The sequence below is a fragment of the Pogona vitticeps genome, chromosome 1, assembly GCF_051106095.1.
Source record: "Pogona vitticeps strain Pit_001003342236 chromosome 1, PviZW2.1, whole genome shotgun sequence".
NCBI lineage: Eukaryota > Metazoa > Chordata > Lepidosauria > Squamata > Agamidae > Pogona > Pogona vitticeps.
The window spans coordinates 228,872,378-228,890,979 of record NC_135783.1 but is presented as its reverse complement, the minus strand read 5'-3'; the positions used below and the strand labels follow the sequence as shown (position 1 = coordinate 228,890,979).

The 18,602-nt window shown below is 41.7% G+C and overlaps 1 long non-coding RNA gene across 1 annotated transcript; it reads left to right on the top strand.

Annotated features, from left to right (window-relative positions):
- The first annotated feature begins 1,324 nt into the window (after positions 1-1,324).
- On the top strand, positions 1,325-5,889 carry LOC144583455 (uncharacterized). The gene is made up of 2 exons (XR_013537219.1): positions 1,325-1,464; positions 1,831-5,889. It is a non-coding gene; the product is annotated as an uncharacterized LOC144583455 (long non-coding RNA).
- Positions 5,890-18,602: the final 12,713 nt, after the last annotated feature.

Sequence of the window (18,602 nt, the reverse complement as noted above, 5' to 3'; positions counted from 1 at the left end):
ACAACTTGAGAACCATGTGAGGTTTGTTCAAAACATAGGACTTTAAATGTATCATATTGTCAGTCTCTCATATCAGATTATCTTAATAGGGCAGGAGATGGGAAGCCCTTTTCTTACACTGAGTAGAGTATTTGTTTTCATTCTGCTTTCTTCTTCACGCCCAACTCATGGTGCCCTCTATAGGTGATGGATCCCACACAGGTGATGGAGTCCATTTTCAGTTTAAGTATACTGTATGACTTCAAAGGCTTCAGCAGTATTATAAGTTGATCTTGAGAGACTATGGTATCGTGCTCTGAATGGAGGTCTTGGAACAGCATCTAGTGTGGCTGAAAAGGCCATTTCGAGAGTGACAATCTCTTCCACACCGAAGACAAATACAATCCGTCCCCTGTCCAGCTCCCTGATTTTGCTGGTTTTGTGACTGCCTCTTTGCCTCGGCCTGCTGGACAAGGGCCTCTTCAAATTGGATTAGACATGGGGGCTTCATATTTGTATACGAATACAAAGCCTGCCTGCACAAGTGGCCGGCCTGATTACCACCCACCCTCAGAACCCGCCGGACCACTTACAGCACAGCGCATGTTGTGATGGTTGGCATCATCCCCTGTGCCCCAATTGCAGCAATAGCTTGCTCCCACAGCTCTGCCTCCCTGCTCGCCCGGCCACTCTGTGGTCAGTCCATCTGTCCCGCAGCTGCGACAGATGGACTCCCTTGTTTTCATCTCTGTAATGCTAGCAAGGTGAGTATGCTCTTCCAGAATGAGATCCTGGATAACTGCTGATTTCCCCTACACTAATCTGGCATTACGCAGCAATATTTTTAACCCAGGGCTACAGTCACCAAGGCTACCCGAGAAGTTTGTTAGGGGATAATTTGGGGACCACCAATACCCTGTTCCTCTTTCCTAGTTATATAACTGCTCCTGCAGTTTTTCTCTATGTTCAATGGTTCTGGTATTTGCTCCCTGGTTCCCTCTAATTCTTCATCTATTGGGACCACATTCCTCTACAAGCAGGAAGTCCTCCCACCTAGGCAGTAACTAAATCAGGGAACCAAATCAGCAGTAACACCCTCCTCTCCTCTTTTCTGTAGATACCATCACTAGCATTCCTGTTCCCCACAGTAGGACACCTGAAGAAAGCTGGTAGGGGCCCCAGATGGCAATATCTGCCCATCAGCAACACTGGGGGCCCATTTCTGAGCAGAAAAAGGGAAGGCAGGTGGAAGTTCTCATGGAAGAGCTAGCAGCACAAGCAGGTGACAGAGCAATAGGTGTTTTATTCACAGTCCTTTCCCTGGTTGGTCTTTGCAGATATTTCTCCTTCTGGCATACAGATGAACTTTGTTTTATGAAATATACAATGAGCATTCCGTTTGCAACAATAAATCTTTGGGTATGGATAATTGGCATGGGTGTGTAAAGATATCAACAGAAAGCAACACAGCATGCAAATGTCACAGTAAGTTGGTTTTTTTAAAAAAGTGTGGGAGGGTACTATTATGTAGGACAGTTTGCCAGACTATATTGTGGACCATACTGGTGTTGAGTCATCAGGCAGGAAATGCTGCTGTTTGATGAGACATGGCTTTTCTTACTGTAGATATTTGTTGGGTCAGTTCCTTTCATTGAGGTATTGCATGCCACTTATTATGCTATTCACTTTGGCAGCTTCTTTCTGCCCTGATTATATGCTCAATGCAGTCATCCATTCTGCCTGAGTGGGTTTTATGGCATTTCTCTGTTTAACCTCTTATTTTCATATTAGATACTCCACACAACTGCTTATTTTGAATGACATTTGTTCGCTTCTTCTTTTTTCTTCCAGAAATTCAATATCCTTGTTCCAGGGCAGGGCAAAAGACTTTGCCAAGACTCATCAAGTCTACTGACCATCATCCCTCCCAGCTGACCAACCTGGGAACAAATGATGATGCCAGACACACCCTTTAGTGTATTGCAAGTGATTGTGAGGCTCTTGGTAAGAAGATGGTTTTTCATCATTCTTTCCTGTGGATTTCTTTCCTGTTAGTCATAGCCCAGGAACAGAGGCGAAAATATTGGAAGTAAACAACTGATTGAATAAATGACATTGTTGGGAAAAATTTGGCTTCCAGGATCATGGCCAACCTTCTTCACAACACATGGATTCAGGATGCAGGTTGACATCTGGATGCATAACAGTAAGATGAGGTCTCTTGCTAGGGTTAGGGGCTTTTCCTGGGTAAGTTTATGGGGATAGGGTATCTTATGAGGCTGAGTAATGGGAGTATGAGGGCCACTGTTGAGGTTGGTTCTCACAAAATTCGGATCTTCCCCCCAGTTATTATGGACAAGATTAGGACCCTCACTAAAGTAAATATCATACAGATGAGGGCCTGCTCCTGAGTATAGCCAATAGGTACTGGCAAGACTGGGTCCTCCATTAAGATAAGTAGCAAAAGGAGGAGGGCCATCTCCTTGGTGTGTAGAGGTATCCTGGAAGTTACTGTTTTGTGCACACAGTGGCTGGAATCCCAGACAAATACATCTTCCGACAGCTGGTTGCTGATGGTGAGTTGCCAAATTTCTTTCTCCTGGCCTGCAAACTCTACTTTGTGGATTGCTTCCAGTTAACCAAAGGCTTCCTGATCCCAGCTCTCTCACTCCCTCTCTCTCTTGCTCCTAACTCTTTGTCTTTCTCTGTCCTTCTGGGCTGCTGTCACTCTCTACTCACAGGCAACTCAGTCCAGGTGGGCAGCAGCAGTCCCTTCTGCCACCCCTTCTCCCTTCATGTTGTCTCGGTTGTTCACTTGCATTCCTTCTTTCTCTGGTTTGCTATCTTCCCAGGCTCCTTTCTTCAGCATTTATCCTCCCCACAAATTGTCTCTTCCCCCTCCTCCTTTTGTTGTCTAGCTCTCCCACATTTCTGCTCCAGAAGCATCCTTGGGTTGCCAGGCAACTGCCTCCCAGTACCTTGCTTTACAGCAGCAGAGACAGGAGCCTTGGTCATATACTGAGGTCTCCCTCACAAGGTTACTGCTTGTTCAAAAAGAATAGATAAACAATAAGGGAGCAGGAATAGCATTGTATGTAACAGATGTGCCCCCCTGCAAGGAGATCTATGAGCTGGTGCATGGGACATTATTCAGGTAAAAATTAAAAGAGAGAGACACAGCATGGCATAACTGTGGGATTCTGCAATGGAACTTCAAGTCAGACTAAAGATTTAGATGATGTCTTTTTATTGCAGATTACTAAACATTCAAACAAGAGAGATATAGTAATAATGAGAGACTTCAGCTGCCCTGCTATCAGATGGAAGTAAGGTATAATATCCACAGACATCCCTCCTTTGCCTTGCTGATAATTTCATTTTTTCAGATGAGGAAATAATAAAGGAATTGGCTTTGCTGGATCAGATCCTTACCAATCGGCTCATAAGATTATATAGTGGGAAGCTTGAGGGTAAATTGGCCACACATTCTTGGGATTCAATGAGCCTCGTGGCGCAGTGGTTAAACTGCTGTACTGCAGCCAAAACTGTGCTCACAACCTGGGGTTCAATCCCGGCTCAAGGTTGATTCAGCCTTCTATCCTTCCGAGGTCGGTAAAATGAGTACCCAGCTCGCAGGGGGTGGGGCAATGTGTAGCCTGCATAATTAACTTGTACTGTAAACTGCCCAGAGAGTGCTTGAAGCACTATGGGGCGGTATATAAGCAGCACACTTTGCTTTTTATACTGAGGAAAGGAATGACTCTGAACTTCAGAAAAGCTGGTTTCAATAAGAATAATAGAATACTGAGTGAAGTCACATGAGCAGAAATACTCCAAAAGAAGGCAATTCAAGATGGGTTGAAGTTTATTAAAAGTAAGATACTGGAGGCAGAAACAATTCACACGTGAAAGGAAAAGGGGAGCCATGTGAAGAAACCTGGATGGTTGTATTTTTAGAGAGAAGGTGAGGAGGCCTAAAGCTCAAAATTAACTCAAGCTTGCCAAAGAGATTAAAAAATGACAGGAGGGTTTCAGCTATGCTTGGAGTAAAAGAACGAACAAGGAAGTGGTAGGTCCGAAGTGTGGAGAGAATGGAGAAATGGTAAGTAAAGACAGAGACAAGATGGAATGGCTGAGCACTTATTTCGCCCTCACCTTCTTCCAAAAGGAAAACAATGGCAAAAAAGAAGTGCTCAGTCTTACAGAAATGTAAGAAGAAGTAGTTTGGTGTTCCTGCGGTACCATTTCTTGGTTGCAACATCTCAAAAGAAGTGAGATGTTGCAACCAAGATACGGTACTGCAGGGACACTGACTTACTTTTAGAGAAATCAAGTCTTCAGGACAGATGTAGTGTCAGAGCATCTCTCTCTCTCTCTCTCTCTCTGTCTGTCTGTCTGTCTGTCTGTCTGTCTGTCTGTCTGTCTGTCTGTCTGTCTGTCTGTCTGTCTGTCTGTCTGTCTATCTATCTATCTATCTATCTATCTATCTATCTATCTATCTATCTATCTATCTATCTATCTATCTATCTATCTATCTATCTATCTATCTATCTATCTATCTATCTATCTATCTATCTATCTATCTATCTACAGCCTGCCTTCTATCACAAGATCTCAGGATGGGTTACAGAGGATATAAAACAAATTGAAAACATCAAATCTTTAAAAGAATTTAAAATTGAACAGTTTCTGATATAAAATTAAAACACTTAAATCACTGCATGGAGGGGCTTCCATTGCTGGGATGTTACAGTTGAGAAAACAACCCTCTGTGTCTCTGCATAATGAACAGTTCTCAATTGTGGGACATGGAGGAGGGCCTCCCCAGCTGGATTTAGTGATGAGGAGGCTTATATAGGGAGAGAAGCTTTTTAAAATATTTAGGTCCCAAACTGCTTAGGGCCTGGCAGATTATCATCAACACTTTGGATCCAGATCAGAAGTATATTGGCAGTGCAAATCCCTCACAACTTGTGTTATGTAAATTCTGAAAGATGTACTTGTTAACAGTTTAGTGCAGCATCTGTGCCATCTTGAATAATCCCCCCCCCATGTAAAGTACACTGTGGTAGTCTGATAAAGGAGTTACCATGGCATGGACTACTTTATCCAGGATACCCGTCTCCTGGAATGGTTGTAGCCGGAAGATCACTTGAAGCTGGTTGCAGGCACTCTGGTCCACTGAGCTCAAATGAGACCCTAGTGACAAAGGTGAATCCAGGAGTGTCTCCAAACTATGTACTTGCTCCTCCGGGGGGGGGGGGGGGGCGTGATTCTATCCAGAACAGGTTTCCTATCCAACTCCTGGACCTGGGAACATCCAAAACACAGAGTCTCCATCTTGTCATGATTTAGCTGTAGTTTATTGGCTCAGATCCAGCCAATTACAGCCTGCAGACATAATATGATGATTAGGAGTAGTGATAATGTTACTGGCAAGTGCATTTTTAGTTTGCTGATGCACTGTACCCTAGAGTTCACACTGGTGGTTCTTCATCATCCTAAAGAGAAGCAACATGGGCAGTGCTCCAAAGTTCCATCCTGGTTGCTGTTCAACATGCTTATAAAATAACTTGGATAATAATTAGAGGGAATGCGTATCAAAACTGTGGGTGAGATCAAAATCAAGAGTCAGGATAACTGTAACAGGTTAGATAGCTGGGCCAAAAGAAATGAAATAAGGTATTTAACACAGATAAATGTACCTTTTTTCTCATTTAAACAGAATGCGAACATGAGTCAACAAGAATGTCAGGGAGGTATTACTTGTACATTTCTTGTTGTAGCAGAAGGTGAGACTCAGTGACCTTTGAGAGTCTTCCAACTCTATGATTCTAAGATAGTATGATTCTATGATCCATTCTATGACTCTGTGATCCATCTACACTAGACTTCAGACATAGTCACCAATTTATAGCATGTTTGTTTTGCTTCCTTACTACACATAGTAACAGATATGAATAATTCCTTACCTCTCATTTCCCTAGACTAGTCTTTATATGTCCACCTGGATAATTCTGTTAATTTTTTAGAACTAGTAGATCTAGTAGATTCCCAGTGTGGTGTAGTGGATAGAGTGATGGACTAGGACTCTGGAGGCGCTGCAGGCTAAACCGCAGAAGCCTGTGCTGCAGGGTCAGAAGACCAAGCAGTCGTAAGATCGAATCCACGCGACGGAGTGAGCACCCGTCGCTTGTCCCAGCTCCCGCCAACCTAGCGGTTCGAAAGCATGCAAATGCAAGTAGATAAATAGGGACCACCTCGGTGGGAAGGTAACAGCGTTCCGTGTCTAAGTCACACTGGCCATGTGACCACGGAAGATTGTCTTCAGACAAACGCTGGCTCTATGGCTTGGAAACGGGGATGAGCACCGCCTCCTAGAGTCGAACACGACTGGACAAAAATTGTCAAGGGGAACCTTTACCTAGGACTCTGGAAAATAGGTTTTAATCCCCACTTGGCCCTGGAAATTCACTGGGGGAGTTGAACTGGTAAAACCATCCTCAAATATCTCACTTACCTTGAAGGCCCTATTAGAGTCACTATGTCAGTTCTGACTTGACGGCGCACACACACACACACACACACACACACACACACACACACACACACACACACACACACACACACACACACACACACACACACACACACACACACACACAGAGTAGGTCTAAGCATGAAAGCAAACCTGTCAAGAAAAGGCTTGAGATGGGAAGTTAATAGTATTGCATTCGGCTTTTATGCCTTTTGTGCTAGATGCCATCAAGTTGGAGCCAAATTATAGCAACCCTAATAAGGTTTTCAAGGTAACTGAGATATTTAAGGAGTGTTTTTTTACTGGTTCCAGTGTGTTTCCATGGCCAAGAAGGGATTCAAACACTGTTCTCCTGAGCTTTAGTCCATCTCTGTATCCATTATATCACACTAGGTAATGTGTGCCTCATGTCTCCTCAAGTGAACAGGTGTACATATGAAAATCAGACTCGTACTTTCAAATGGATTTTGTGCATTTGCTTATGAATTTTCATTCAATAATGAAGTAACAAGAAAAATGAAGTTAGTAAATATTACTGCAGTGAAGCGTGTTCGACCTCACTAGGTTATACTCAATATCACACTTTTATAAACCGTATTATGTTAACAAATAGCAAGTTATGCCTGTGAATGAGATAACAAGCAAGGGTCCCCAGAGCTGCTTATTGAGGGAGCAGTTTGCTGCCCAGTGAGTCAGGAAACATGCACAGTCACACAATGGAACTCTACCTTTCAGGCACCTTAGAACTGGAGGAGTTCTAGGACAAGCGCCGCTGCCTTGCTTGGCTGGGTGTGAAAAACCCAGGGTGGGTTGATGTAGCACAGTGGAAAGTTACAAGGGCAACAGTCCGCATCATTGAGAGGGAAGGTGGTCTTTGAGACCATCATGGGGGCGTTGTTTATTATAACCTGTGTCTTTATTGGGATGATGGTGTACATCTTTTTGACACTGGCCATGAATTCTGGGTATGGGATATTAGGAATGGCCTGTTGGAGTACTGTAGCTGTTGTAGCAATAGTGGCAGAAAGCTGGCTGGGCAGTGCCCCTCCTGGCCACCCTCTGAGGTGATTTTACATGTAGGAACAAATCTGGTGAGGGAGATCAGCATTTTGCCCTATCCTGGGTAAGAAACTCATGCTTTTTGGGTGGGCAGAGGGAGGAAGCATCAGGTAAGGAAAACTGATAAGATGCACACTTGATTTGGGAGGGTTGCCATAGTTCCCCACCGTTGGAATCTTGATTACCCAGCTGTGCTCTTGGAGGGAAGGGAGATCAGAAGGTGGGTGGGTCATCCGACCTAAAGATCTACTCTTTATGCTGCACCAATATTGTGCTTCTGCAGCCAATATAAGCAGAAGCTTTTTTGTGTCCACGATTATTTTTTCTTTCCAATAAAGGTATCAATGTTACTAATGCTTGTGTTTTAATTAGGGAGCATGGGCCGAGAGAGTGTTCAGGGCTATCTTGCCTGGGTCCACAACTGCTTGGCATATCTGAAGCCATAGACCACCAGTTTCTAGCCACCCATCTCCTACCCCTGAGATTGGAGAGCACTCGAGGTGGTTCTGTGTCAGAGTATAGAAATTTTATAAGCATGAACCTGTATATGTGTTTCATTAATGAGCTGCCAATGTGCACAGATGTGAGAATGCTGAATCACTCTGGTGCTGATGCAATGACTTGAAATCAAAAGAAGACCAGGTGCAAAAGGATCAAGTCACCTACATTCTGATTGGACTGAACAAAGCCATGTACATGTATATAAGTGGACTGTGTGTTTGCTTCTCTCTCTTCCTCCACTACCACTTGCTGCCATGCATACTGCCAGATTGTATAAAGAGTTCCTGTCTTGCTGTTCAGATGCCTGCCTGTGTATAACTGTAAATAATTATAGATACAACCGTCTTGCAACACAAGATGAACTGGTAAAGTGTCTTCAATAACTCTGCGTATTTTACTGTCGCCAAAACCGTAACATTCTGCTGAACTACTGTGGCCAAATCTCTCCTTGTTTGAGTCCACTGAAATAACCCAAGGGCTCAGCTCTGTAAATTAGATGTCCTACTCCTGTTGATAAATCTGATTTAGAAGAGACTTTCAGCAAACCTCCACTTGCTAATAGCATCTCTTGCAAAAGAGGGCAATGTAGCCTTAAGTATCTTCATTCTCCTTTTGCAGTTTCCTTCCTTGGTCTTGCCTGAGTTCTCTCTCTTTCCCTTGTAGTTAGAGCTCAAAGGAAGCAAAAGGCGGGTTTATTTTCTTCTCTTTGAATGTGGTTCCTCTCCTTATTTTGCTGTTTAAATCCCCTGTGGCCCATTACTGTAACAATAGCATTTCCTAACCTAGTAGTGCCAGCTTCTTGTGAGAAAGCCTCTGAAGTTTTCTTTGAACTATCCAGGAGAAGTCTCTGTGTGTGGAGGTATAAATAAAGAGACCGGTGGTCCCAAAGACAGTTAAGCCATATCCCTCAGCCTTTGTTACTATTATGTATGGAAGAGATCCACAGAGGTAAACTATTTCTACATTATTCAGAACACAAGTCCTTGGCAGATCGTTACTCCACTGTGCTTTTCATTAGAATGGAAATAATCCTCTTCTTTGGTTTTGTGTCACTACAAGTCAAAGGATCTGGATATAAATTTTTGTTGTATTTCCCCGTATGTAGTAGTTAGAAAAATGTAGCAAAATATCCTTCCCTGCTATTTTCAACCAGCTGAAAACAACAACAACTACCCGTAAGTTTTCTGTTATTTCAGTATAAAGGCTCCCTGGCTACCTAGATAGGATTATATACATATCGAAATCGGGAAAAGAAGAATGGCATTCTGCTTCATATTACATTTCTCCTTTCAACCACGCTGGGGTTAGGGATGCTGAACCTGAATATGTCTCTTATGCTCCTCAAAACAGAACTACAAAGCTCACTCAAAGGCAGCGCTGCAGCAATCCCTGCCCCACCTTCTCATCTGAGTGGGCGGCTGCTGGAGGAGGTGGAGAAGGGAAGTCCATGCTCATGCTGCGACTGGTGAAATCAGAGGGAGGAGTGGAGTGTGTGCCAGCTGGTGAGTGGGGGAATCTGGTCGTGGGGTGGAGGGGGACGGGACTGTGTGGCACCTCTGGTGCTGGTGCAACAATTCAGCACAGTCCGAGGATCTGGATTAGTGCCCATTATCCAAGACTAATCACATAGCTGGAAACACATCCATTTGAAACCAGTCGGAATTACTGTTGATGGAAAGGTTTCGGATTTAGAGTTAAGGTGTATTGTATGGAATGTGCTTTGTTTTCTTACGGATGTTATTTAAAATGAACAAATCTCTAGGAGCAAAGTATGTCTTCATTACACTTTAGACTCAGATTTGTTCATTCAACTAGAAAAATCACAGCTGAATAGGGAAGTGGCTCAAATGACATTATTGAAATGAATGAACTGGGCCACAGAAGAGGGTGTCAGTGAAACAGTCTGTGACTTCCATCAGAAACTTTCATTCAAGCTAAATGTTGGGGACCTCATAGGAGTAGAAATGTATGTAGATCACACATGATTGATTCCACTTTGTCTTTCATGTTAGCATCATGAGGTGCTTCCCCCTCCCCGCAGTGTCACATTCAACCAAATATTGCGCTCTTAAGCTCCAACCCTTTAAAAATCAGAAGTGAATAATGTGACCAAATATGATGCATTGCTGTAGGCAGGTCGGTTCAATTCTTTCATCTTTGCTTTTGATGCCTCCATAATATTTGATAGATTGGTTTAGAAAGCACAAAATATTTCTCTTGGTTCAGAATTTAAAATCAAGGAAACAAGTACATGTCCAGCACTTTATGTATTAGACCAGAATAAAATACTGGGAGGTTCATGAAAACACCCGACCTCTACTGTGTGCTGGTCTCCAGCTGGGCATTTTTCTTTTTCTCAGTCTCCAAGATCTACACTTCAAAATCAAAATAAGGGACAGAGGCCACAATCATGGAGCGCTGGTTTAGTCTGCTCTCTAGCAGAACAGTAGGAAGCTCATAACCTCCTCCTTTCTTTTTCCCTTTCATCATCTCTGCCCTGAATTTAAGGGCTGGGTCTCCAGCACAGATCACAAGTCCAACGATGACTTATTGATAGACAATACAGTGTTCAAGTTAGCAAATAATTCATATCCTTTAAAAAATGAAATGAGGCTGCAAAGACAGTGCTGGCTACCCATTTTCCTTACTTCCTCCTATTGTCCGTAAATATAATTATTGCACAGATGTCTGCATAGGTGCCTTTAATTTTTCCTCATATGTATGGTGATATAGCTGAAAGCTCTTTGTCAAACAGGCCAGAAACCACTGCTCTATCATCAGGAGAAGGTCTGTATGTGATTGGCAGTGTGGGGATGGTGGGCTCTTGGTGAGGATTAGACCCATAGAGTACCCATTTCGTGAGGAAGACTAGCCATCATTTTAAGTTGTTTGTGCAAGGCAGTGCCTATTTCTGCAACAAGCTGGCAGGAAAAAAACATAAACAACCTTTTCCTGTCATTAGAAAAAAGGCTTGCTGAGAGGTATTGTATTTCAACGTCTTCCTGAACAAAATTGTGAATAATTTAGTTGTTAAACTCCAGGGGGCTGCCTCTTATTTCAAATCAGCCTCTGCCTAGATGTATACCATGCTGCTAAAAAGTAGTTGAGAGTAGCTCAAAAATAGGCCTAGGTGCTATTTAATGGCAATGGACTTTACTGGATTTAAAAATAAATAGAGGCAAATACCTCATACCTATAATCTCCATGCAGTAGACAGACATAAAAACACAAATTCGCATAGAAAGAATTTTTTTTCCTAAGAGGCAATGATTACATTATGGAATCTTCAGTATTAAATTATGTCAAATGTAGCTGGGTCAGCAAATGAGACTTTCCACTTTTCATAGCTGGCAGAAAGTAACCTGTAATCGTTTTACTGTCCCATTTTATTCTGTTTATATACCCTGTTGAAGGCCCTTGTGATTTGCAATACCTGTACAGGAAATCCAGTAGAGCCCTGTGCAATGGCGAGTGTAATGAAGAACTCTCCATGGAGTGGGGGAGAGAGGCCACTTACATATCCAAAAGCTTAAAAGAATACGCAACACTGTCTGTGAGGGAAAATCAGGACATTCTCAAAACTGAGGTCAGACATGGGATAAAATAACCATGCCAATGGGAAACCCAGTGAGAATGTTCCCTAGTAGATATGGGCATGAACCATCAAAATGGCAGTTTATCTTGGTTTGTGTGATTCATTGAAGTCCATGAACAACAAACTGTGAATTTACAAATGTTTGCAGAACTCTCTCAAAACAGGTGCCTGGAGACTCCAAAGGTCTTGTCATTATGCATGCCAGGCTTCCCAGCAGAAGAAAGACAATGGAGGATAACAAAGAAATACTTGGGTTGATGTCCAGGTTTTGCATGAGTAGGGAGGTTTTGATGAGAAGGAATGTTTGATCTGACAGTCACCCATTCTGGGATATTTGTTGTTGCTGTTTAGTCGTTTAGTTATGCCCGACCCTTCGTGACCCCATGGACCAGAGCATGCCAGGCCCTCCTGTCTTCCACTGCCTCCCAGAGTTGGGTCAAATTCATATTGGTTGCATCGATGACACTGTCCAACCATCTTATCCTCTGTCGTCGCCTTCTCCTCTTGCCTTCACATTTTCCCAACATAAGGGTCTTTTCCAGGGAGTCTTCTCTTCTCATGAGATACCAAAGTATTGGAGCCTCAGCTTCAGGATCTGTCCTTCCAGTGAGCACTCAGGGTTGATTTCCTTTAGATAGGTTTGTTCTCCTTGCAGTCCAGGGGACTGTCAAGAGTCTCCTCCAGCACCACAATTCAAAAGCAATTCTTTGGCAGACAGCCACCTTGATGGTCCAGCTCTCACTTCCATGCATAACTACTTGAAAAACCATAGCTTTGACTATGCAGACCTTTGTCGGCAAGGTGATGTCTCTGCTTTTTAAGATGCTGTCTAGGCTTGTAATCGCCTTCTTCCCAAGAAGCAGGCATCTTTTAATTTCATGGCTGCTCTCACCATCTACAGTGATAATGGAGCCCAAGAAAGTAAAATCTGTCTGACAGGTCTCAAAGTCAACCTAGGGAATTGTTCATTGCAATTCAGTGTATAAGTTGTTACAGGATCAGATTTAGAGAGCAACATGTAACAAAGTAACACAGCTGAGTTAATTGAGGCAGCTGTGTGACAACCAAGTTGATTGGTTCATCCAAGAATAAAACTAGCCAGGCTTGCAGAGACAAACTGTTGGGTTGTTGGGTCGTTTGGGTTGTTGGATGGTTGGTTGTTGTGTTGCTGGTGATCGTGTTGCTGTATATTCTGCATCGCTGGATGAAGACTTGCCATATTGCAAGGAGAAGATCCTGGAGGAAGACTATCTCTGTGGTGAGAGGAGAAGACTTCGTGGATGCTGGACTCTTTATATTGGTAACAATATTTAGTTACTGAAAACTGTAATTTACCATTGCATACTGAAGAACTACTGTGAATGACCAGGACTGTATAAAGACCAAGAGAAGCTGTATTTACCCCTGTATATATGGACTTTATTGTAAATAATACTTTCAACACTACAACAGTGTCTGTTTGGTTTCATCTCTGAGCAGTTCACTTCACCATTACGCCCCCTGGCGTAGTCTGGTAACGCAGCACCTCTGTCAATTGGTTATGGGCCCAGACAGCGCACCAGACTGCATCCAGGTATAAATTTAAGAAGTTATTGAAGAAACTGCTGAACAGAGAGAGCCAGGTAGTGTGGCTACAGTCTGTGGTTAAAAATGGCCAACGAAATGTCTATGGCTGGACTATGCATAAAAAAGTTGAATGGGGAGAATTATGCAACTTGGCAGCAGAAGGTTCAGTTGCTATTACAAAAGGAAGCATTGTGGGACATTGTAGAAAATCCCCCAGCAGTCCTAGATGAAGAAAAAAGAGCACTAAATTTTAAAGCACTGGCTATTATTGGGTTAACTCTAGAAGACCGTCTTCTTATCCACCTGAGAGGCCAAAACTCAGCAAAGCAGGCATGGGAGGATTTAAGGAGACTCTTCGTAAGAGATAATGTTGGAAGCCAGATACAAATTGCCAGAAAACTTTTTCGAACTAGACTGAAAGCTGGAGGGTGTATGCTTCAACATTTAGAGGCAATGAAGTCAATGTTGATGGACTTACGAGAAAAGAACATCACATTTACAGAAATACAAGAAGCATTTATTATCCTGTCTTCATTAGATGAGTCATATGATCAGCTGGTGACCAATTTAGAAATTCTTCCTCAAGCAGAGCTAACAGTAATTAATATAACGGGCAAACTGTTGGAAGAAGAACAAAAGAGAAAAGATAACAAACAGCTCCGAGACTCCAAACTCACTAATCACCGTGATAAGCTGAAGGAAAGTGAGGAGGAGGGGGACACAGCTGCAAGCATTCATTCTGGAAAACGCTGTTTTTCCTGTGGCTCAAGAAAACATCTGATGAAAGATTGTAAATTTAAGAAAGTAAAAGAAAAACAAAACAGACGCAAGAGAGAAACACTAAGCCTGACTGAGGAAATTTATAACTCTGAACAGGGAGAAGAGTGGATTGTCGACTCTGGAGCAACTGCCAGCATGTGTAAGAATAAAAAGCTAATATTTAACTACCAACCTGTATCCAACCAACAAGTATGCTTAGCAAATGGTGTTAGTGCTAAGGTACTGGGAAAAGGTAAAGTGAAATTGCCTTATATTGCTAGACCAATAGATGTTTTACATGTTCCAAATTTGAAGCATAATTTACTTTCTGTGAGTTCATTAGCAAAGAATGGGTTTATTAGCACTTTCTATGAGGAAAAATGTGTAATAACTAGCAAGAACAATGAAAAATTGAATTGCTATGCTAGAAACAATTTATATAGACTAAACTGTACTAAGGCTAACAATGTCTATGAAAACAAATGTATACACAAAGATTGTATTCATTTATGGCATCAAAGGCTAGGACATGCAAACTACAAAACATTGAGAAAAACAATTGAAAACTCAGTAGGAGTTAATTTAAAGCAATGTAATGAATATGTGAATTGTCAAGCTTGCCAATTAGCCAAGAGTAAGAAAGCTCCTATAATGAAACATAGTGATGTACAAGTGAAAAATATATTAGATTTGGTGTCAATTGATGTAATTGGACCCAAAAGTGCATCATTAGGAGGAGCCAGATACATTCTCTCTATCCAAGACCAAAAGTCCAGGTTTGGATACTGCTATCTCATGAAAGATAAAAGTGCAGTGCATGTAGAGTTTGAAAAATGGCTCAAATTTGTAGAGCGCAAAACAGGGAAAAAGGTTAAGGTGGTACAAACTGACAATGGAACAGAGTTTACAAATGCCAAATTTCAAGCAATATTAAAGAAAAATGGCATTACTCACAGGAGAGCCGCTCCCTATACACCTACTCAGAATGCCTTTATTGAAAGAAGGGGGCCAAACTCTGCAGAACATGGCTGAGGCAATGATTAGGGGGAGTAAACTATCAGAGAAATATTGGGGTGAAGCTACACTTTGTGCGAATTTTTATATTAATATTCTTTGGCACAGTGGAATAAACAACATACCCTACACAGTTTGGACTGGGAGAAAACCAAATTTAAAATTTTTACATGTATTTGGATCTCCTGCATGGGTTCACATCCCAAAAGAAATAAGGAGAAAGGGAGAGAAGAAAGCCAGACTGATGTATTTCCTTGGATACCAACAAAATAGGAAAGCATTTAGGTTTGGGTTGCCAAATACCAACAAACTTGTAATAAGTAGCAGTGCTTCATTTAATGAGCACAGTAACTGGGACAAAATATGTAAACCCCCAGAAGCAATAATTAAATTGCATGAAAGGAATGAAAGTAGTGAAGATAGTGGGGATGATAGTGACTCTCAACCAGAGCAAGAAATAAAAAGAGAGGTAGAACCTGAGGAAATGCAATCAGACAAAGAAATTCCATCCAACTCAGAAAGGAGGGAAACTCTCGAGGAGGACAGGGAATTACCTAGGAGGTCTAGCAGAGAGAGAAAAACTCCAGACAGGTACAAGCCTGAGACCTATTATTGTCTCAATGTGGCTGAACCAGAGACATATGATGACATATGCAGTATGCCTGAGAAAGAACAAATAAAATGGAAAGAGGCAATGGAGAAGGAGTTAAATTCATTAAAACAACTGAAAGTTTATGAGGAGGTGAAACTGCCTGAAAAATCAAAAGTAATTGGTTCCAGATGGGTATTTAAAAGGAAGGTGGATGCCGATGGTGATGTGAGGTATAGAGCAAGGTTAGTGGCAAAAGGGTATGCACAAACTTCAAACGACTATGATCAAGTTTTTGCACCGGCTCTAAGACCAGAGACATTGAGATTTGCTTTAACCTATGCAGCCAAGCATAATCTCATGACCAGGCATGTTGATATAGAAACAGCCTATTTATATGCTGACCTGAAACACACAATTTATATGGAAATACCACCAGGAATTGAAAGTGAAGGTAAATGCTGGATATTGAAAAAAAGTCTATATGGTCTCAGACAAAGTGGCCATGAATGGAACCAACATTTAACCAAAACTTTAAAGGACAATGGTTTTGTGCAAGGAAAGGCTGACCCTTGTTTATTTATAAATGAGAGAACACAAGCTATAATATTAGTATTTGTGGACGATCTAGCCATATTTACCAAAGATAAGAAAGAGGCTGAAGTAATAATTCAAATGTTAAAGAAACACTACAAATTGAGAGATTTGGGAGAAATGTAACTACTTGGGAGTAGAAATAGAAAGAAGTAAGAAAGGATTTAAAATAGCCCAAAAGAGCAAAATATTAAAACTCCTAAAACAGTATAAGATGGAGGATTGTAAAGGTGCAGCAACTCCAATGAATATAGAGTTTGAGAAAGAAGATATTAATGGCCCAGAATGTGATATTGATGTATATAGGTCACTGATAGGCAGCTTACTATATTTGAGCAGATGGTCAAGGCCAGACATCTCCGTAGCTGTAAACCTGTTATCAAGGAATGTGAGCAAGCCGAATGCAAGGCACTGGCAATCAGCAAAAAGAGTACTTAGGTATTTAAAGGAAGCACAAAATAAAAAGCTAAATTTAGAACCAGAAGGAGAACTGTCTATCACTGCTTATGCCGATGCAAATTATGGTAGTGATTTAACAACCAGAAGATCAACATCAGGCATGACTGTGCATTTGGGAGGAAGTTTGATAAGCTGGAAGACAGCAAGACAGAAATTTATATCGTTGTCTTCTGCCGAATCTGAGTATGCAGCATTATCTGAATTGTGTACAGATCTAGTATTCTATAAACAATTAGCAAAAGATCTGGGATTGAATATAAAATCTCAAATAAAGGTTTTTGAAGATAATCAAGCTGTCATACAGATGGCGAACTCACCAAATGTAAGGAGCAGATCTAAACACACAGATATCAGGTACCAAAATGTAAAGCAAAGTATAGAGAATGGGTTAATTGAACTGGTATACTGTGGAACAGAAAACAATAAAGCTGATTGTTTGACAAAAGTATTGGGGCCAACCAAACATGACAAAGCATGTGAAATGTTGGGAATGATATAATGTATATGTGAATGTAAAAAAAGGAACTCTGTATATGTTCAAAGCAATGTACAATGTATGTAACAGAATTGCTATAAACAATTGGAGGAGATTGACAGGTCTCAAAGTCAACCTAGGGAATTGTTCATTGCAATTCAGTGTATAAGTTGTTACAGGATCAGATTTAGAGAGCAACATGTAACAAAGTAACACAGCTGAGTTAATTGAGGCAGCTGTGTGACAACCAAGTTGATTGGTTCATCCAAGAATAAAACTAGCCAGGCTTGCAGAGACAAACTGTTGGGTTGTTGGGTCGTTTGGGTTGTTGGATGGTTGGTTGTTGTGTTGCTGGTGATCATGTTGCTGTATATTCTGCATCGCTGGATGAAGACTTGCCATATTGCAAGGAGAAGATCCTGGAGGAAGACTATCTCTGTGGTGAGAGGAGAAGACTTCGTGGATGCTGGACTCTTTATATTGGTAACAATATTTAGTTACTGAAAACTGTAATTTACCATTGCATACTGAAGAACTACTGTGAATGACCAGGACTGTATAAAGACCAAGAGAAGCTGTATTTACCCCTGTATATATGGACTTTATTGTAAATAATACTTTCAACACTACAACAGTGTCTGTTTGGTTTCATCTCTGAGCAGTTCACTTCACCATTACGCCCCCTGGCGTAGTCTGGTAACGCAGCACCTCTGTCACTGTCACTACCTCCATATCTTCCCCTTCTATTTGCCAGGAGGTGATGGGACCAGTGGCCATGATCTTAGTTGTTTTGATGTTGAGCTTCAAACCATTTTTTTGCGCTCTCCTCTTTCACCCTCATTAAGAGTCTTCCTCACTTTCTGCCATCAGAGTGGTATCATCTGCATATCAGAGGTTGTTGATATTCCAGCTATCTTAATTCTGGCTTGGGATTCATCCAACCCTGCCTTTCACGTGATGTATTCTGCATATAAGTTAAATAAGCAGGGGGACAATATACAGCCTTGTTGTACTCATTATTCAGTTTTGAACCAATCAGCTGTTCCATATCCAGTTCTACCTGTTGCTTCCTGTCACACATATAGATTTCTCAGGAGAGAGATGGTGCTCAGGCACTCCCATTTCTTTATGAACTTGCCATTGTTTGTTATGGTCCACACAGTCAAAGGTTTTTGGTAGTCATTGAAGCAGAAGTAGATCTTTTTCTGGAACTCTCTGGCTTTCTCCATAATCCAGCGCATGTTAGCAATTTGGTCTCTAGTTCCTCTGCCCCTTTGAAATCCAGCTTGTACCTGTGGGAGTTCTCGGTGCACATACTGCCGAAGCCTATCTTGTAGGATTTTGAGCATAACCTTGTAGTGTGTGAAATGAGTGCAATTGTACGGTAGTTGGACCATTCTTTGGCACTACCCTTCTTTGGGATTGGGATGTAGACTGAATTTTTCCAAACCTGCTGCCATATTGAGTGTAGAAC